At 45.8% G+C, this 20877-nt stretch overlaps 1 long non-coding RNA gene and 1 other non-coding gene across 4 annotated transcripts; both read right to left on the bottom strand.

Annotated features, from left to right (window-relative positions):
• Positions 1-42: 42 nt before the first annotated feature.
• On the bottom strand, positions 43-127 carry MIR124A-2 (microRNA mir-124a-2). The gene has a single exon (NR_032396.1). It is a non-coding gene; the product is annotated as a microRNA mir-124a-2 (primary transcript).
• Positions 115-15777, bottom strand: LOC144330692 (uncharacterized). 3 transcript variants are annotated; one of them, XR_013397070.1, is made up of 6 exons: positions 15705-15777; positions 2602-2708; positions 1840-2041; positions 1215-1271; positions 734-851; positions 115-416 (listed from the first exon to the last, which is right to left on the bottom strand). It is a non-coding gene; the product is annotated as an uncharacterized LOC144330692 (long non-coding RNA). The 3 variants fall into 3 exon arrangements; XR_013397071.1 differs by lacking the exons at positions 2602-2708; positions 15705-15777 and having other exon boundaries at positions 1840-2409; XR_013397069.1 differs by lacking the exons at positions 1215-1271; positions 1840-2041; positions 2602-2708; positions 15705-15777 and adding an exon at positions 1045-1066 and having other exon boundaries at positions 357-416.
• Positions 15778-20877: the final 5100 nt, after the last annotated feature.

The raw sequence follows: 20877 nt of genomic DNA, 5'->3' as shown, positions 1-20877 counted from the left end.
GCTCCTTCCTTGGCGGGCCCTTGCCGACCCACGGTGCTCAGCCAGCCCCATTCTTGGCATTCACCGCGTGCCTTAATTGTATGGACATTTAAATCAAGGTCCGCTGTGAACACGGAGAGAGAGGCCTTTCTCCTGAGGAAGGAAAGGAGGAAGGAAGGAAGGAAGGAAGGAAAGGTGAAAGAAAGGAAGGGGGGTGGGTAGAAGATGGAATAAGAAAACCAGGAAAAAGAAATAAAAAGCGGCGCGTGTGCGTGCGCACTGACAGCGGGGAGAGGGATGGGGGTGGGGAGCGCCGGAGGAAGGGACCACAGCATCCTCCCCGCCGCAGCTCCCCCAATCACACAGACAATGAGATAACAGCGACGTCTTCCAAAGGCTCTTTGTTCTCCCCCATCCTTTCGCATCCAGGCTTTTTCCTGCAAAGCGGAGGGGGTGGAGGGATGGGGGTGTGGGTGGAAGTGGGAGACGGAGGGGTGCCTCCCCCGTGTTAATTACCCCGGCTCCCCTCGCCCCTTTCCCCGCGCCTCGCCTCCCCTGCAGCTCCAGACAATGAAAAAACAACATCGACCCCACCTCGCCCCAGCGCAGCAAACCCACCCACCCATGTCGCCCTCTGCTTTGCTCAGGAAACTGAAGTGGGCAAGGACGGGGAAGAAGAGGGCGAGGGACAAGGAGAGCAGCAGGGGCTCGTCAGCGGCAGCCGGGGCAGGGCGCGCGGCCGCCGCCTCTTTACCTCCATCGCTGAGTGCAGGCGCAGCCGGGCCGGGCGTGCTGCAGGGGCGAGCTGCCTCGGTCCGGGGCCGGGACCTGGGGATTCAGCTTTCCGGAACTCGCCTGCTGCAGTCCTCTCGCTTAGGTCCCAAGTGGTGGAGGGGGGAAAAGGAAGAGAGAGAGAGAGAGAGAGAGAGAGAGAGAGAGAGAGAGAGAGAGAGAGAGGAAGAAGAAGAAGAAGAAGAAAAAAAAGAAAAAAAAAACATAAGAGCGAGGCCCATCTGGCCCCTCATCAGCTTTGTCAAGTCTTGCATACGCTAAAATGCTAATGACCTAGATAGCTCATGCAAAATGCAGCAGGGAGGGCGGGAGCGAGGGAGGTGGGAGGGAGGAAGAGAGAGGAGTGCAGGGGGGAGCGAGGGAGGAGAGGCGGAGGGAGGGAGAGAGGGAGAGAGCACCCCTACACTCTCCCCACCCCACCTCCAACTGTCAACGGGCTTTACCAGGTAAAGGGTGGACGTAGATTTAAAAGGTCACTCGTGTATAATGCGGCTGGATCCCTGGGTCAAAAAAAGGGGGCGAGACAGAGGATGAGAGTCCCGAAAGCCAAAAGGACAATAAGACATTATTTTAACTCCCCCCCCCATGCCCTCCTCCACCTCTTCACACTGTTTACACACAAATCCTGTCGCCGCCTCATGCATGTGCACGGACATGTCAATTTCTCATCAATTTCTCAGCGCTCCTATCCACAGACACCCGAATTCTCATTCCCAGCAAAACTCATCTTGTGGACCCGAGGCAGGAGAAGACCCCTTCTCCTCCTCAGTGCTCCTCCGGCTGGCCCATCCCTACTCAACTCCACCTCCACCCTCTACTCCCTTAGCCCTCCAGGCAGCAGCGGGCTCCTTCTCTTTTCTAAGCTTTGAGTCCCCTGTCCCCTTCCCAACCCCCGCATCTTGAGAAGGCAAGGCGGAGTAGCAGGAAAGCCAAGTCAAGTGCACCCTGGTCTCCCACAATTCAGCTACCCCTCCCAGAAAAAAAGAGACCCCAACAACCCCGACACCTCTCCTACGTCGACACTGTGAAAGCAAGCAACAAGGACAAATAAAATTCAATCCCGAATACCCTCAGCGGTCCGCACGCCGGGCGGACGCCCTTCCGCAGCGGCCACGCGTGTTCCGGGTTCAGCGCTCCTGCGCGTCCCTTCTCGCCGAGCCCAAGGTGCTTTGTGCGGCCACACAAGGTCTTCGGCTTTTTGTTCTCCTTTTTAAGAGACTGGCCGCAGTCCCCAGCGATTCAGCCAGCCCAACCAAAGGCAGTGGATCTACTGAAATGAAAGGGATCGAGATAATATACAGGCAGATGAATGAGGGGGTGATGCCGGAGGTGCGGGAAGCATCCTGGGAGCGGCCGCCCGGGCCAAGCCCGAACTGCTTGCTGCCTTCGCTGGGGAAGGCGCAGGAGGCGAGCCGGCGCTGGTGGTCGCTCCACCTGGCAGGAGGAAATGATAACCATGATAAGGAACGTGATGATGATGATGATGATGATGATGAGCATGATTTAAAAAAAAATCAGTCTTCCTCTTGGTGAACCAGAGCGTAAGTGCCGGAGGGACTGCACTGCTGGCGGCTGCGGACTGGGGAAGGAGAGCGGCGCAGGAGGCAAAGGTTGCGGAGGCAGCACCCTCGGATGAATAATAACACCGCGCCGCGCAAGTTGCGGAGCCGCCTGGAAATCCAGCCCTTCGCGTGAACTCGCGTCGAGCGCGGATTGCAGGGGATGAGGAAGAAGGGGGAGGGGTGGGGAGGGTGGAGGAGGGAGGGGGAGGGGTAGAGGGGAAGGCAGAGAGGGACAGAGAGAATTGGGAGCCTTTTAATTTATCCTTACCAAGCCCTAATCTCGTGCGCCGTCCTCTTTGGGTGAGGTCGAGCTCCTTTTTAAAAATTATTATTCCTTTAACGGATTATTCAGGTAAAGGAAGCCACATCTGCTGACTGTTCCGAAAACAAGAGGATTAGGTGCCCGTCCACAGATCCAGGCCCGCAGACCCCCACCCCCTCTGCACCAGCACACGTCATTCTCACTGCCCCCGGGTACCTCCCTCTCCTTCGTGCTGGGGGAGAGCTGTGCCAAGGAAAATGCGGATTTGGGGAAAGTGAGAAGTGGGAGAGCTCGGAAGAGCGGGAAAGCCAAGGCCGGAGGTGGCGATTCGCACCCCCACACTCACACGCGCTTCCGTTTATCCGTTTCTATCCCGGGAGAAGGGGGTGCCTGCCCGAGCCCACGCGCGCCGCCGCATCTGCAGTGGTTGGCGCCCCACGCTCCCTGAACGCCCCCCAGGCGGCACCAGTCCGGGGCAGAGTCCGCTCGGCGGCCGCGGGCGTCAAATCGACACCTGATTCCACAGCCCCCTTCCCTCTCCTCTTCTCCTTCCTCCTCCCCGGGGATCCCGGCACTGCCGTGAGTCCACTCCCGGTCTCCACGGCTTAGGCAGACGGAGTGGGGGGCTCAGAGGACCCGCGCACCCTCTGCTCCTCGGCCCTGGCGGGAGGCGCGGGGCTGGGGTTTCCGCGGGCCGCAGCGCGGGCTAGGGCTGCCAGGGGCTGCGGCGGATGCGGTTGACATCACTGCGGAGAGCGCGCGGCTGCCGGGCCGCCGCGGAGACCTGAGCGCCGGTGCAGCCTCCCCAACCCCTCCCAGGCGGGCGTCTAGGCAGGACAGCGGCGGGGGCGGGGAGAGGAGTGGGGGGGAGGGGGACGATCGCCCCATCCCCCGCCCCCCCGCAGTCAAGGTGAATGTGAAGGAGAGCAGGCGCGCGTGCCCGCGCCTGGGAGGCGCGCGCGCCCCGCCCCTCCCGGAGCCCTCCCGCGCTCCGGGGCCAGATGGACTCCCAAGATTAGAGGCGCGGAAGTGCGCTCCACGACGGGCCCACCCGTCCCGCGGACATCAGACCTACTTCGGGGAGACGCCTTTTGTTGTGGTGGCCGTGGCGGTGTTTGTGTCTTTCCGGGAGCACCGGGTGAGCTTGGCCTTGAGGAATGACTCAGAATGAATCCGCCTATAAGAGCCAAACCAAAGACGACCCCCTGCCCCAGCCGCTCAACCATAACCCAACGCCTGCAACCAGAAACCTTCGGACTTTCCAAGGGGTCAGTGCCGCAGCCGCGAGGGGCAGCCCTGACCCGCGCGGTTCACGCACACTCAGGGCCCATCTGCTTCCCCTACTCCGGCTTTTCTTCTTTGATGACTTAAAAGAGAGAGGGGGAGAGAGAGAGAGAGGTCTAAGTGTTTCTTGGGCACTGCTGGATTCAGGGCAACTAGACATGGGGAGAACAAGCCCCATCAGCTAAAAGCAGTCCTCCTGAAACCACACAGCCCGCGAAGGTCGCAGCAGAGGTGCCCACCCAGCTGAGTGGCTGCACGAAGGGTGACCCGGGCGCGGCCCTTCTCGCTTCGAGGTCATTTCGGCTCTTGTCAGTTATTGGGTGTTTGTCCCAGCAGAAGTAGAATGGCGATCTCAAACCCTTTCAGCACTGGCCTTTGCTTCCAACAATGCACCACGATAAGCTTAGAAAAGAAGCAGTTTTTGTAAATTTCAAGAAGCGGAAAGCTTTGGTTTAAACAGAGAGAAAAGGAAAAAAGGGGAAGAGGAGGAGGAGAGGGAAGAGGAGGGGAAGAAGAAAAAAGAAAGAAGAAAAAGAAGAAATAAACCGTCGCTTGCAGTTGGTGTTTGATTTCTGAAGACCATACTGATTGGAAAAAGCCATCATTTGGGCTGTCTTTCAGGGAAAAACTTACCATTCTGATAACGTTCCCCTCAAACCAAAATACTTTTGTGGTGGAAAAACTACACTGGCAGTGGCTTGGTTCAAGACTCCCACCATTTTGATAAGGGTTTTTAGCTTCAGGACAATTTGTTTCCTATTCACTAAGAATTCCTTTCGCAGATAGTTTCGGAACTCCTTGTGTATGGAGGGATGGGGCCCTGACCCGAGTTGGCCTGGACTGAAGGACAGTAGGACACGCTGCTGCTCCCTTTTCCGTAGTTTTTCTTAAAGGCCTGGTTTTGTTTAGATTGAGGACGGTTTCTGGCAGTCCCTCCTCGCCGTTGCTGCAATGCAGGGTATTTGCCGCTCATCTTGCGGCATGGGGGGAGGGGAGGAGAGCATGGTTTTGTAACAGGCTCTGCAGGCCTGAGTGGGAACGCCTTAAATGATGAGGCCCGGGTTAAAAAAGAAAAGAAAAGGAGAAAGAGAGAGAGAGAGAAAAAAAAAAAAAAAAGCAGCTGATGCTGAATTAATAGTTAGAGCATACCCCTGGGGCTTGCTTCAACCAGGGGGCCAGGAGTCCTTTCCCCTCCCCCAGTCACGGATTTCATATCTGTTTTTAACCAGTCTGATCGGATGCTGGGACATTTGTGATGGCGTCTTAAAACCTAAACCCTTGGGCTTAAGTGTTGTCTATGCTCCTGATCAAACTCACCCCAAATACTAACACGTTAAGAAATTATATTGTAAAACCTCCCCAAATCCGATTGACTGGACTGTTTGGGGCCCATATGGCCGGACAGCTGTGCTGCTCCACGTGAAAAGACACCATGGCCCCTCCGATGGTATAAAGCGAGGGTTCCCCAGAGAGCTCAGACATGACCTAAGTATTAGCTTAGCCTGGGGTGAAGACTGAGTTAAATCTCTCACTTCTTGGAGGTTAAAATAAAGACAACAACAAAAATCAAAAGAGATGCACTTTTGAATTCATTGTATATTGTGTGCCTCCTGCTGGTTCCACCAAAGGAAGGAAGGACAACCCGAGAAATAAACTCTCTGTAGCTTACCACAAGCATGACGTTAGACAAACTGAAGACACAGGAAAGAAATATATTATTTGCCAAGCGTACCATGTGTCAGTGACATTTGTGGTTCCCTGTTCACAGAAGCAGGGTTCTGACCTCAGCCGATGCCTGTGTTAACCATAAAGAACAGCCATCAGAGTGCAATTTCCATGGTGAGAAGATGAAACCGTGCTTTAAAAAGGAAAACCCATTATGAAATGCAGCCGGATTTAATTTTTAATATGATGGCGGATCCTCTAACGCATTCTTTGCTGGTGTTTGCATTCAGGAGGAGTGATTCATTCTGTGGCAGAAATCAAAATAACATTCTGCAGTACTTTTAAATGTGCTTCTCGTTTTTAAAGGTGTCCTGAAATAGAATATTCTATAACCTTTCAGTGGTGGTGGCTGGAGAAGCGGAATACAAAACTCTGTTCCTAGTGAAATGCTCAGTCTAGATAAGACCCAGCTTGTTCTTACTTATCTGTCTGTGCATAGCCCCTTGCAGTCTCTTCAGGCCTTAACAAATGTTTTAAAAATAAGGGAGAGAGAGAAAGAGAGAGAGGAAAACCCTCACAAATCAATCTGGAAAGTGAAATGAGGGGAAAATAGTGGTTAGATGGTTAGATACATAAGCTTTTAGTCCAAGTCAGTCAACATTGTTTTGGAAAATTATTTCAGTAGTGAAACTCCCTCATTTGAAACCTTTATATACAGGAGCAGGTACTGACTTGTTTTTGTGTTCCTTGAATGTCAGTTCACATTTTTGGAAATAGCTACAGAGAGTTCTGCAGTTACTGTGTCCTTAAAAAAACAATTTTGGAGGTATTATTTGCGTGGCATAACTAATGATGGAATCCTGGAGATTATTTGGTGCCCCCCTTACTACTATAAAAGAGTAGCGCAGGGCCCAGAGAGATGGAAAAAGAGCTTCTAGAGACCATGTGGGTGGTTTGTAGCAATTTCAGTGGTGAAGTTAAGAACAAAACCTGGGTCTCTTCATTGCCAGTATGTATTTTTTCCTCATGTATTTGAACATGAAAAGCTTCCTAAAGATTTTGACAAATAAAAGAAATAGTTGACCCTAGTGAGTTCATTTAGTGTTTAGCTTGGGTTGAATTTTGAAATCTGAATTTTTTTCTATTTAAATATCTCTAGTTTTAGCGATATTTCAGGAGCTATTTAGGAAAACACACCCAGCCAAACTCTTGTGACCCTGGAGGGACAGGGCAAGAGCCACACACACTGTCAGAGCCTTTGACCCAGTGAATTAAGTGCCACAACGTGTCTAGAAAATAATCACGTTAAAGTTAGGACTGGGGTTCTGAGGAAGGACTACCCCAGCCCAAGACAGAGGTATGGGAAACATAGTGTTCTTTCACAGTCATTTTGGGAGCAAGAGTTTGTGACACAAATTCAGTCTATCAGGCGACAGTCAATTTGTTTTGTTTCTGGATTACTTAATAAATTATTTGTATTGCACAAAAAAGAATTTATTTAAAAAAAACCTGAAAGAAAAATAAGCTGTGGTCTCGGACACGTGTGTGATCTTGGGCAAATAAGTCACTTTCCTTGTTTTCTATCCTCTTCTTCAACATGAGTAGATGATGTCTAAAGTCCTTTTCAACACGAATAGTGTATGTTTCTGTTGTTTTTTTGACAGAATCCACATGTTTCTGAGTCTGGAAGATACTGTCTCCCTTTTAAAATCTATCTGGCAGACACTGTGTTGAGGGCCTGAAAAGTTGAACATGGAAGCTTTGAGAAAAGTAGTGTGTGTGTGTGTGTGTGTGTGTGTGTGTGTGTGTGTGCGCGTGCATTTAAGTGGCATTCATCTGAAAGTATAGCCATCTTTATTTTTTATTACCCTCTGGGTTAGGAAAAGGTCTATCAGGTGAAAGCATTTTTCTATTCCCCTCAGCTCGCCCAGCACAGTATAACTGAATGCTTTCTGTGTTTTCACCTACGCAGATTCGACCTGAGTCCTGTAGCAGATTTAAAAGCCCTCCCCTTTAGCGCCCATCCTGACCTAGATTGCAGGATGAAGGCTAATGATTCATTTGCAATGCTTATGATGGGCATCTACTGCAGGGGTTCCCTCTCCACTCCTTGTTCCAAAGGAAACCCTGTTACCCTTATCATCTGATATTACCACAAGTAAATATTTTTGTTCAATTGCTACATAGGGCATGCAGCTCTTTCCTAATGAATTATCTGCCCCAGGGAGGCGAACTATAACTCACCAGCGCTTCAGGCAATTTTTAGCATGTGTCAGATTGCGTTTGCGTTAGAGAACTTGGACTGTGTTTTGGTGCAGGCAAACTGTTTTTCTTTTTCTCTTTGTGCAGAGATATACAATTCAACATACCTTTACAAGGAGAAAAGCCTTGCCCGTGTTTGAGTCTGATGGGAGCATGAAAACAATGTTCTATATGCATAAAGCATGAGACCGTGGAGAGGATGGAGTGCTCGTATTCCGATGCCAGATATTGTTACAGTGCAAACTGGACAAGGCTTTCTTTGAATTTCATTTAGAAGCAGCTACCATGTACTATACATTATAAAATCAGAGCATTACACTTGACAAAATGGCCTTGACTAACAATGAAGTGCCGATTGGTGTGTTCATTAAATATACAGATTTGAAGCAGAATTAGTAGCAATGACTGAAATGGAAATCTTGTCAATCATAAATGAGGCAGCTGACAAGTTAGAAGGGGGAAAAACCCTCAAATGTGATTCAGATCTTGTAGGTTTGTGTCTGAGGATGATTTAAATAAATTTGGACATTAGGTGGTGACAAGACAAAAATGAAAAACAGCATGTAATTGGGCAAAAAGACTGTGGTAGGCCTGGGGGATTGTGAAAGAAAAAAAAAAGGAGATGGAAAAAGGAAAAAGGAAGAACGAGGGGGTCGTTTGCAGGATAGCTTGTTTGTAATGAATGAATGAAGAGATGAAATCTAGAATATTTATTTCCCAGTAGCCGACACTCAGGAGACGTTTAACTATTGTTCATAAAATAAAATCAGTGTCCCTCCTGTGTTCACTAGCATCAAACAGATCATCTGCATATATAACTCTGCTGGGAGGCGAGAGTGTCGTCAGCTGGAAGTACAGTGTGGGGAACACTGGCTTACTTTCAATCTTTAATTTCAAAATGCGGTAACTAGGCATTTAAAAACATTGTACGTAAGACAAAGGGCCACTGTATGGCAGCTCCATGCCAGCCGCAGGGCTAGTTAGATGTTTTTCTTATATTATCTACAATCTCACAGTCACACTAACCCCATGTTACAAAGAGGTGACTTTCTCAAGTGCAGAAGCTGGCATTGGGATCCAGATACAACTGGCCCCAAAGACTCTCTTTTTTCCATTACAACTGCATGCTGAAGGCGTCCCAGAGGGAATAAGAATAACATTATATAATGTAAAGCTGATATAAAAAATGCTAAGCGTTTGTCCTGCCTCATGTACCAAGTTGAAACAAGCAGGGTGAGGCTGACAGAGCAGATGAAAAACATCACTTAAGATCGGTTTTTTTCCTGCTAAACTCTGTTGTACACTATGCAAATATGATTGCAAAAGTGGAACATTATCAACACTTTAATGCTAGTTATCTTTCAAAGATGATACTCAGAGTAATCAACATAAACTTAGTATACTGTATCTAAATAATAAAAATGTTGGCTTGCATCATTCTGACATCCTCAGTACGACCTAGAAAGCCGATCAGTATGATACATAGTGATAATAGCATTCTGCGTTTAAACAGCATCCTAGCAGTCACAGTGTTTGGCCACCTGGGGTGGGGCGGAGAAGGGAGGTTGGGAAATTGAGGACTTAGCAGCCCATGTGGGGGCACATTGCCCAGAGAAATTCTTGGGGTGGCAGGCTGTAAATCAGGATGAATGTATTTCTGGATGATAATCCCGTTTCCAGTCTCCTTTAAAGCCGGGCTGGTAAGGCAAGACCCCCACTTGGCAAAGATGGTCCCTGGTTTTTGGTGCCTGGGCAGATACCCTGAGTTGATAGTAAACAACAGAAAACAAGGGATAGAAAAAGCAGGAAGAATTTTTTTTTAAATGATGGGAACTTCATTTTTGTGGGATTTGCTTCTCTGTGTATTATATATATATATTTCTTTGAAATGATGGAGCTGCCGGGGGACAGGAAAAGATGGCGTTCATTACAAATTCCTTACTAGTCATTTGTCTACAACTACAAGATTAGCAAGAGAGTTCCCTGTCCAATAAAGGAGCCAGCATGCTGGCAAAACGCTATGCGGTGTGGGACTGCTGGCCTGGGAGGCAGGAGGCCTGGATTCTCGTTCTAGGTTTGCCATAGACAGAAACCTTCGGCTAAATTATTCCCTCCCAGGTAAATGAAGGGTGCAGGGGCTCTTTCTGCCTACCCTGTGCTCCACCTTCCTCTTTGTTCTGTTTCTTGCTCCCGCTTCATGAGGCTCCCTCCGGACTCCTCAGCCAGTCTGCTTGTAGGGCAAGATCTCAACTCAGCAGCCAGCACCTCACTATGTTTATTCTCTTAAGGGAATTTTTAAAAAGGCCAGACCGTCAATTAATATTTTGAGAACCCCTAAGCAGGTGAGCCATGGATGTTTGGGGGAGACAGAGGATGCCTTCTGGGCACTGCTGAAATGGCGCTGGTTTTGTGTGGCTCCTTGGCCCCTTCTGCTGTAGACGGGACATCCTGTGAGAGAACAAGCATGGGTCTCAGAGCCAAGACAGATTAGAGTCCACAGCTCCAGGCCCTACCTCCTCGGTGACTTTGGGCCAGTTTTCCATGTGCACTATGGGGACAATGATAGTCTCGACACCATAGGGCTGTTGTTTACTGAGATAACATCCAGTGAATGCCAGTTTTGTGCGTCTCCACCTTTCTGCCTCTTTTCTAAAAGGTGGACCAAAGTGAGCTACTTGGGAGGCTGAGGCAGGGAGAATTGCTTGAACCCGGGAGGTGGAGGTTGCAGTGAGCCAAAATCACACCACTGCACTCCAGCCTGGGCAACAGAGCAAGACTCTATCTCAAAAAAAAAAAAAAAAAAAAAAAAAAGATGGACCAAGGTGAGCCTGAGGACTGCAGCTCCTATCAGTGGTTCCCAGCCCCAGAAGAAGAGCCGGCAGGGGCCAGCAGTGAACTGCCATGCTCCATGCCATTCTCCAGCCTGTGTGGTCCATGGCTGGCCCCAGCCTGAGCCAAAGGGAAGCTCGGGGAAAGATTATTTCATATCAGCCCCATCGTTGACCCACCATGTGACTGAACAAGCCTTGTCAGAATAGCACAGAAGGAAATGGGGAGGCACTGCTACCACTCTTTCCAGAATTTCAGGAGGAGCTTTTAAAATCCTGAGGCAGGGTGTCAGAAACTCCTGCAGAAATGGAGCTTGAACAGGAGCAGGGGACATGGTCTTTCTCAGCTGATTGGTGGTCTTGACCCCATTGTGTGTGGGGTGGTGGGAGACCAGAGAGAATCTTAGAGCTGGCAGACAAGGAAATTGAGGCCCAGAGAAGTGAAGTATCTTCCTAGCCCAAGGCCGCAGAGTTATTGATCAGGTAGCTAGAAATCAAAGACAAAAGCACTGCACAACCTCGCAGGAAGCCAGAGGAAGGGACCGATGAGAAGAGGTAGAGTTTTGTGTTGAGGGAACTTGGACAGTCTGTTGCCTTCCTTTTTCACCGAGCCTTAGCCTGGCCCTGCTAGAACCCCAAACGTTTGGAGCTTCCCTTGTAGGGAGATAATAGTTACACCTGTGTTCGAGTCCTTGTCAGGATACAATGACACAGTGCATAAAGAAATATTTAGCACAGTGCCATGTCATAGTACGTGCTCAACAAATATTAGCTGAAGATATATTTTACCTAAAAAAAAAAAAAAAGAAAAGAAAGAAAAGAAAAAGGCAACCATTGTCAAACAAAGGCTGTTAGTATAATTGGCTTTACTCTGGATAAAAGCCAGAGAAGTTCTCCAATGTTTTGTGGGTGATAGTTTAGCAAAAGATGCTGATTTTCATCATGTTTTACAAAGGTTTAAGAAACTCTCTTTCTTTTGGGGGACTTGATCCTTAAAGTTAATGTCTGTTTTCAAGGAAGTATACCCCACAGTAGCCACTTTATCAACATTCCACTGCCGGTACAATGTATTAGCATGAACCATTACAAGAAGAAAAAGAGAAGAATTTAGATATAAATGTGAAATTCCTTGGCAGTGTCTAGGAGAGACAAGATGAAATGCAGAACTTGTTTGATGTGATGGAACAACACAGGCTCTCTAAGGGAGAGAATGTAAAAAAAATCCTTATAACCGAAAAATAGGGTCCAAAACCCCTCATTTCTGGCAATAAGCACCCTGACAACCTCCTGGAAATTAGTAGCTAAAAATTTTAGACAAGATATTAGAGTATCCTTTTAATTGCCTCATAGAGCTTAAAGGAAATAATATAGCTAGATCAGAAAGAAAATCTAGCTATATGCTGTTTACAAGAGGTTCACCAAAAACATGAAACAAAAATGATGGAAAAGTAATGATAAGTAAACACTAATCAAAAGAAAGCTGATACAGTTTTCTAATGTTAGATAAAATAGACTGGAAGACAATAAACATTGTTGGTGACAAAGATGGGCTGTATATAATAAACAAGGGAAAAAGAACAACTACTTAGGAGAACAACTGTAAACTGGTATGCCCCTAGAAACATAGTTTCAAAATAGAAAAGCCAAAAAAAAAAAAAAGAAGCAACTTTGGGGAGAAAATGACAAATGACAAATTGGAAACATAGTAAGAGCTTTTAATGTACCTTCCTTGGTAATTGATTAAAAAATTTGGAAAGGATATAAAAGATTGGAACAACACAACTATCAAACGTATTCTAACAGACACATTTGAAATTTTCTTCTCAATAATTAGAAAAATCACATTTTTTTGAGCATACGTGGGACATTTATAAAACTTGATTGTGTTGTAGCCCACAAAAGAAGTCTCAACAAATACTGTGATGTCATATCATACAAACCATCTTATTTGACTACAATATAATTTAGTTAGAAATAATTAACTCTCCCCCAAATCACATGCTTCTCTCCATAAATCTGGGGGTGGAGGTAAAGGCATTTCTAAATAACTCATTATTCCAAAAAGAAATTATATTTTAAATTCTTGATTAATTAATTTAATGACTACTTTTTAAAATTTTGTGTCATGGAGTTACAGGAACACTCAGAGGAGAACTGACAGTCTTAAAATACTTATATTAGTAAAGAAGAAAGACCAAAGATTGAAGATTTAAGTGTTCAACAAAAGAAATTGAATAAAAAAACAACAACAGGATAAGCCTAAAAAAAAAACAAGAAGGAGAAAGAGAAAGGTAGGAAGAAAACAAGGGGAAAAGATGGTGAGATTTCGATCCTAATACCACTTGGAAAAGACCATAGCTGGTTTATTGATGAGGAGAAACATCCTCCACTGCAAGTATCTTCCCTTCTCAGCTGATTGTCGTCTTTCCTCTGAGGGCCTTTCTCCCTGCCTCTGTGTTCTCTTTGCAGGGGGCTAGCTTGGTGTGTTCTTCCTCTCTGCAGCCTTCACATCTAGCCTACGTGCTCTGCAATTTTACCGAATGACTTTTCTCCTTCCGTGCTATTTGTGTATTTTGCCCTTTATGCTAGATTATAAAGTCTTTGAGATAGAAAAGGTATCTTTCTCACCTCTGCTCCCCCACAACACATAACCCAGGACCTCATGCAAAATAGCGACCTGGCATCTAGATGTATTTGAAGTGGAACTGAATTTGTGGACAGAGCTTCGGCTTACAGGCAGAGGAGGACATGGGAGGAGAGTGGAAGTGATTTCGGACTCTCCCGGATTTGGGGATCTGGTGATCGTTCGGAAGAAGTTAACTTCAGTAGTAAGGGGGGCTTTCCTGATGTGTGGGCCATGATTTTGTGGCTAAGAAACTAAAGAAAAAAGGAAGAATGAACGAAGGAAAAATTTCCTAAACCCTTCTCTGGAGAGGAAACACGTCCCTTCAGCTGTTGGTTTTGTAGAGGCACCTACTCTATTTCTGAGTTCTGAGTCCTGTCTGGTAGCACTGGCTGAGGAGTGGTTAGGGGTAGGGTAGGTGATTTTGGAGTAGGGTGCTAATCTGGGCTGAAGTTCCCCCACTACATTTTTCTTTTTTTGTGGTAAAATATACATGACATTTGCCATCATAACCTTTTTAAGTTGTATAATTCAGTGGCCTTAAATATACTCACATGCGGTGCAACCACCACCACGATCCATTTCCAGAACTTTTTTATCATCCCAAACCGAAACTCTATCCCCACTGCTTTTTTTTTTTTTTTTCTGTGCAACTTTGGTCAAGTTGCCAGTTTCTTCATCTGTAAATCAGGGCTAATCGTATTATGTACTGAATAGGATTATTGTCAGGATTAAATGACGTAATGCATGAAAACTGCTTAACATAGTGCCTGGCACTGTGTTTTATTGACTACACACTGAATAAATGTTACTATAGGAAATGGCAAGAGGAAAGAGAATTTAAATCGTTTAGAGCCAGCAGAGGGACATAGTAAATTTTCTCCCAAGTCTGAATGATTTGAATTGATGATTAGTTCCTGGAACGCATGCTGGGCAGTTTTGATGGGGCTTGACTGGAACTATAACTGTTGGCAAATAACCTCTCCAAAGCTGAAAGGTATAGGGCTGGAGGAGCTTATTTCTAAAATCCTTCCACCACCAGTGCCACATCTAGCATGTCATGGAAACTCAAGATAATGCTTGAGTGAGTGAAGGAGTCAATGTCTACATACACATTTCAGTGCTTGAAGGGAGGATGGAGATCATTTTCTCTTAGTCGTCAGTTTATCAGTGAGAAGGCTGAGACCCAAATAAGTAGGCTGACTTATTCAAGATCATACCATTAGGGGTAGAGCTGGTTTAAAAAGCCAAGATTCCTGAACACATTGTGCAATCTTAACTTGAAACAGAACCCAAAGAAATGGGAGAAAAATTGGAGAAAACCTCAAAAGCTCATGCAGTTGCTGAGAGTCAAGAGCTCCAGTTTTCAATGTCATTTTCCCTTCTCTGACTGCACATCTGATCCAAAGTGTTGCAGATAATTGCTTTTTGTTAAGGAAAGAACATCCCCTTCCAGTTTAGGAGCAATGGTGATTCTAGTAAGGAAGATCACAGAAAATAACTGTTTTAAAACCATAATTCTTAGGGAAACTAGAAATTTTTAAGAGACCTCAAATAGCTTGTACTGTTTAACCTTACCTAGGCTCATTCTGCTTCCTGGTCAGGTATGCATAGTAATACCTTGCAAAGCCGTGGTGAGCATTAAATAACATAAAGAACGTGACAGTGGCTTGCACACAACCTGGCATATGGATGGCGTTCAGCAAGTACTTCTTGCAAGAAAAGGAGGATATCATTGATGAAACACACTCTCCAGCCCTATCAACAGCCCACTTGACTCTGCTGGGAAGACTTGCTGGTGCCGTATACACTTTGTTTGCAACGTGACCTGGAGAGTAACCTCAGGGGAGGAGGTAGCCATTAGGACGGAGCAATTTATAGCAAACACGTGCTGCTGTTTTGCTGCGGCGCCCCAGGTTGCAGTTAGTGAGAAATGGCTTCCCATGTTTACTGGAAACATCAAGACGTGTCTCAGTGACACTAATGCTGCAACTGCAGGTTTCAGTCTCATACCCGGGGACACAGGTCACTTGGCACAGAGGCAGTCACTGCTCGCCCATGTAGAGCAATAGGAAGAATCCTGTACCAGGAATCAGAGCACTGGGTTCCAGAGCTGACCACTTACGAGCTTTGTAATCTCACGGCTTGACCTCTCTGAACCTCAGAATCCTCTTCTGTGAAACAAGAGGCTTGAATACATGATTTCTGACCCCTTCCCGCTTGAAAACACTATGATCTATTTAGTTATTGCACTCACAGCTTTGCAAGTATTGCTGCTCAGTGAAAATGAAAACGTAAGCGCCATACATGTGTACCATCACACACACACGCGCACACACACACACACACACACACACACACACACACCCTTCTAGACCCAGATTCTCCACTCAGGGAAATAGCATGAAGGAAAACCTGATGCCCCAGTGAATAGCCATTTTACTCACCACCTTTAGAATGACATAGCCCAGATGCTTCTGGGCTAGAACCTCATCCTCCTTGTGACTCGATGCTTCTGCTGCCAAATGAGGTAGGAACGGTGCAATCTGATTTCCACCCCCTAGAGCAACTGCTGCTGCGGCGCTGCGGCCGCCCCTGCCTTTTCTACCAGGGATGCTGCATCAGCACAGAAATGCTGAGCACAGCACATTTCTGAGCTTTGGGAGGCAGACCGGATTGCTGCAGAGGGAAATGGGTTTCCATTCTTCTCATGACTAGTTCCACCCAGCGGGTACTAGTGGTGGGGGAACATTTACTTTTAAACATTGCAAGCCCCAAAGGGATGAATGTGAGAAACCTTGGCTTTTGTCCAGATCAGAGCCCTTTTTGCAGTCAGATTGAATCGCTTGGGATTGTGATCTCTCTTCCTGCTCCAGACCTGCAGAGTAAGGCGACATTTCTAAGTGTTTGTTGATGGTAATGATGACAGGGTCTTTAAAGCATCCTAGGGCAAATGCCAGCTTTTTTCTTAAAGGGTGACATTTCTGCAAGCTTCTAGGGTTCAGGGCGACATCATTCAGGGATGATGGAATGAGCTATTCTTTGTGGTGCTGGCTTTCCTGGCGTAATCTATTTGGAGTAGAACAGGACAGAGCCTAGGACTCATTAGCTTTGGGAGAGGAGTTTGCGTTTTAATTTCCACAGATGTCTCCCTGAATTGCTCACTCAGCTTTTGGGGTACCAGTTCTATTGGCTAGTCTTCCCCTCCACATAAATCCTATAGCCGATGGTCTCTGGGCATTTTTGCCACCCTGAGGTTCAGTTTTCTCATCTGCAAAATAATATGACTCATGGTGTGATTATAACCTGGACATCCTGCATGTGTACCCCAGAACTTAAAATAAAAATAAAAATTAGAAAAGGAACTGTTTAGATGACTTATGAAAATGTTCTCTAAATCTTTTTATGATCCCCATTAGTAAAAATTTTACTTTGCACCCCAATGTATGTATATTTATATATTTGTAAATTATATAATGCACTTATACCATTAGCCCAATATCTCAAGTCTTAATGTACACTTAGGGTAAGGTTCATTATTAATAATAGTAGATGTTAAATCACATTTTTAACCATGTGATAATTTTAAAAATTTTTGGCCAACTTCATATTGGATCTGAATAAGTCATCATTGTAATCTTGCAATGTGGTTGCAAAGAGCTCTAACCAGGAGTAGACCTGTCAACTCTACCTTGTCTCGTTGCTTGTGTTATTAGTATTCACTTTCATTAGGGATTTCTTTGCAGGAATCTTTCTAAGCCAAGCATCCACTTTGTTGGGGGTGAGTTTAACTGAAACCAGTTTGTATAATCTGGAACTTCATTTACCCCTCTCACATTGTGGAACTCCTGTTCTTCCCGCAGGATAATGTGTTTCCTGGAAGTGACACTTGGGCTACTGACACACAGACAAAAAAGTCATCAGTGTCAACCTACATATCGAATATTAATAAAGCTCCCTTTCTGATATTTTGGATTGTAGGGAGCCTCTGGTATTCTCCTTCCTGCACTTCATGGATGGTTCTGCGTATTTCCTGGGGTAGCTGCTTGCACCCTTTTTTTTTTTTCTTTGAAACCACTGAGTTAATGGACATAAACATGCTTTGTAAGTTGCCAAAATGGGCTAAATCAAAGAGAGAATGCTGATATCTAGAAGAATTTCTTCATGTGTAGAGCTGTACTCACCTAAAACTCTAAGGACACTTCCAGGAGGGATAGATCTCATTGGTGCTCACAATAAGAATTGGCCCAATAGGCCAGGCACGGTGGCTCATGCCTATAATCCTAGCAGTTCGGGAGGCCAAGGAGGGTGGATCACCTGAGGTCAAGAGTTCAAGACCAGCCCTACCAATATGGTGACACTCCGTCTCTACTAAAAATACAAAATTAACTGGGTGTGGTGGCACACACCTCTAATCCCAGCTACTCTGGAGGCTGAGGCGGGAGAATTGCTTGAACCCAGGAGGTAGAGGAAGGAGAATCTCTTGAACCCAGGAGGCGAGGTTGCAGTGAGCCGAGACTGTGCCACTGCACTCTAGCCTGGGCAAAAAGAGTGAAACTCCATCTCAAAAACAAAACAAAACAATACAAAACAAAACAAAAAACACACAAAAGAACTGGCCTGATTCTTCCTAGTTTGTGATTGGAGTCCTGGGCAGGGTAGGCTGGTCACATGGTCATATATAGACATTTCTGACTCCAGCGGTGCCCCCTGCACGACTGCTAGAAATATCTCAAATGCAGATCCCCATTCTTCATTCTTCAGATTGGAGACCCAGGAGAAGGATGCCTTCTGGGATTTAGTATGACCATAGGATTATAAACAGGAAGAATGAAAAATGCTTCCACACTGTATTCTCAGAGGGCTTTGTTGAGTTGCAGAGAACCAGAACTATCAAAACAGTTCTAGGATTTTAGACAGAAGTCTCAAAAGTCCTGCCCTGGATCTTGAAAACATCAGTTCTTTCTTCAACAGCACTTAGGTTACAGGGTTCTGATATGAAATAAGTGGGATCAGGTCATATTGGGTATTGAGGCAGAAGAGATGCTGCTTATGATCTGACAGACTTAGGGAGAAAGACACAGAATATTCATAAATTATGACTTAGGCCAGGCTTCACAGGGCAAGTCTCTGTCGTTCACCCTGGGATGACATTCATGGAGGGGGCGGGGGGCAGGGGCACAGACTTGAAGTCATTGCGCCCTGCAGATTTTCCTGGAGAAATCTAGAACCCCAGCTTTCTCTGGAATAGAGTGATAGTCTCTAAGGGACTCTTCGATAGTTTTCTGGGTCACTCCAAGGGCAATCGAGAAAGACCCCCACCCAGAGAGCAGTCTGGCTTGACCACTGGAGGTAGTGATTATCTCTGGAGTAAATTTGGCTTCAGGAAGAATAATAGGGTAGAAGAAGCTCAAGGAGTATGTGTTCTCCACCTCCAAAAGAGGAATTAAAACACCAAGAGATCATTTTAACCATATATTCACTGAAAAATAGATGGCACTTTAGGGCCTTCTTTCTTAATACGTTCTCTGGTAATAGCAGAACTGTTGCTGGGCGCGTGCTGCCTAGCAAGACTACAGTTCCCAGCTTACCTAGATATTAAGTACAGTAATGTGATTGAGTTCTTGTCAATGGAATCTGAACCACTTCCAGGCCTGTTTATTAATAGAGTAGTGTGTTTTTATCATGCTGTATTTCTCCTTCCCCTAGCATAAACCTAGACATGATGATGACCAGCTTTGGACATGTGGATAATGATGATTCTTGAGGGATGGTTGAACAGTGATTAGATCCTTGAATCACTATGTGGAGTAAAGCTGCTGTCCTATCTCCAACCCAAAACCTGGACTACTGTAGTGGATACTGTGGGAGGGCTTTCCAGGTCTTCCCCTTTAGTCCTGAAGCACTCATTCTCCCAGATGCTGGGAGCATTCGCTGCTGATGGGTCACATTTGAATTCTTCTTTAGGAATTGCTCTTGGCCAAAGAAAGCTGCCTCACCAGAATTTCCACTCCCTCACCCAGGAGCATCCCATATCCAATGATTGGACAGTGCTAAGTTAAATTGGACATGCCTCAGTTTTAGACAACTCTAAAGGGACATCAGAGCCCCATGGGGCATTGGCTGAAGCTTCTGTTGCAACTGCAACAAGCTTTCTGTCCAGTTGCTGCTCCAGGGAGTACTCCCCAGTAAACCTCTAGCATGCAAGTCCCTTAATTAGTCTATTTCCTGGACCATCCAAACCAATATGCTACTCATATTGTGATTGTTACATTAATGTGGAGAAAAAACCCTTATTTATTTACTAGGTCTCTACAGTGTTGTGTTTATTTGTTACAGCATCTCAAACTTTACCTTCTTTCAACTATTGAGTAGTGAGAAACAAACTGACCTGTGGATCAGATTTGACTCCTTGTTCTGTTTCATCAGGAAATCATTTTTTTTTTTTACACTTTGAACTTCACCTCTCTTGGCCCTAATCTTATTTGTGAAATGAAGATGTTGGATTAGATCATTTTAAAGGTCTCATCCAACTTTAATAATCTGTGGTTATCTTCTTTCTAAAAAGTGTCTCTTCATGAGGATGGAGAGATACACAGTGACAGTTGTATTCCTTAAAATTTTCCACCCAAGCAAAAGATTTGGAATGTGACCCTCCATTGTGACCTCTCTTTTGCTTCTACTCATCCCTTCTCCTTACCTTCTGCCTGCACCACCTGTCCTCCATTTCTCTCTGATGCATCTCATCCACTAGCCAGAGAGGAGGTCCAGAAAACCTCAGACGTTTCTTTGAGCTCAGCTGCTTCTGTATGCTTCCAGCTGAAATTCCATCTGGAGCTAATGTTGTAGGCCAACTCCTCCTGTGAAAACTGCCTTTTTTCCATTGCACCTCTCTGCCCCACACCCCAGGGGTGGCTTGGGCAGAACTGGCCACTGAGGACAAACATTGTACCTTTTCTTCCCCAAGTCAGAGCTCTTTTGCAATCAAAAGGCTCTTGATACATGTCTCTGGGAAGATAATGATATGCCAGGCGCTGTAACTAGCTAGGGGGACCTGGCCCTGCCTTCATTGCACTTACATGCAAGCTCTTGAACAGTCAGAAATGGTTAACTTTTTATTTAATAGTGCTTTGCAGTTTATAAATTATGTTTTTTATTACCTCAATTCATCTCTATGGCAACTCGGTATTCTTCTTCTCATTTTAAATATAAAGAAAAATAAGTTAAAATGACTGTCCTAAGATCACATCCTAGTTGGCAGAATTAGGATTGGAACCTAGGCCTTCTAACCTCAAAACTTGTACTTTTTTTCTTTCCCCTTTTGCTAACCTAGTAAATTCCTTCTCAAGATTTGTGGCTTGGTCCTCTAGGCAGGTCACTGGACTCCTATGAAACCTGGCTTATGTCTTGGTATGTAAGTTATCAGTTTGCAGTCCACCACTCATTCCCCCAACTAAGTTGGGAATGCCTTGAGAACAGAGCTTCTGTCTTAGTCATTATTGTGTTTCACTTGAATAACTAAATATTCTTGGTTGACAGTAAATTAAATGTGTTTTTCCCCCTATAATACCCAAACCCTTTACGTTGTGCAATGATGATAGCAATGAACATTGGTCATTC

This window comes from Macaca mulatta, chromosome 8, assembly GCF_049350105.2.
Source record: "Macaca mulatta isolate MMU2019108-1 chromosome 8, T2T-MMU8v2.0, whole genome shotgun sequence".
NCBI classification, from domain to species: Eukaryota; Metazoa; Chordata; class Mammalia; order Primates; family Cercopithecidae; genus Macaca; species Macaca mulatta.
The sequence above is the reverse complement of the archived record's forward strand: the minus strand, read 5'-3'. Positions and strand labels throughout refer to the sequence as shown.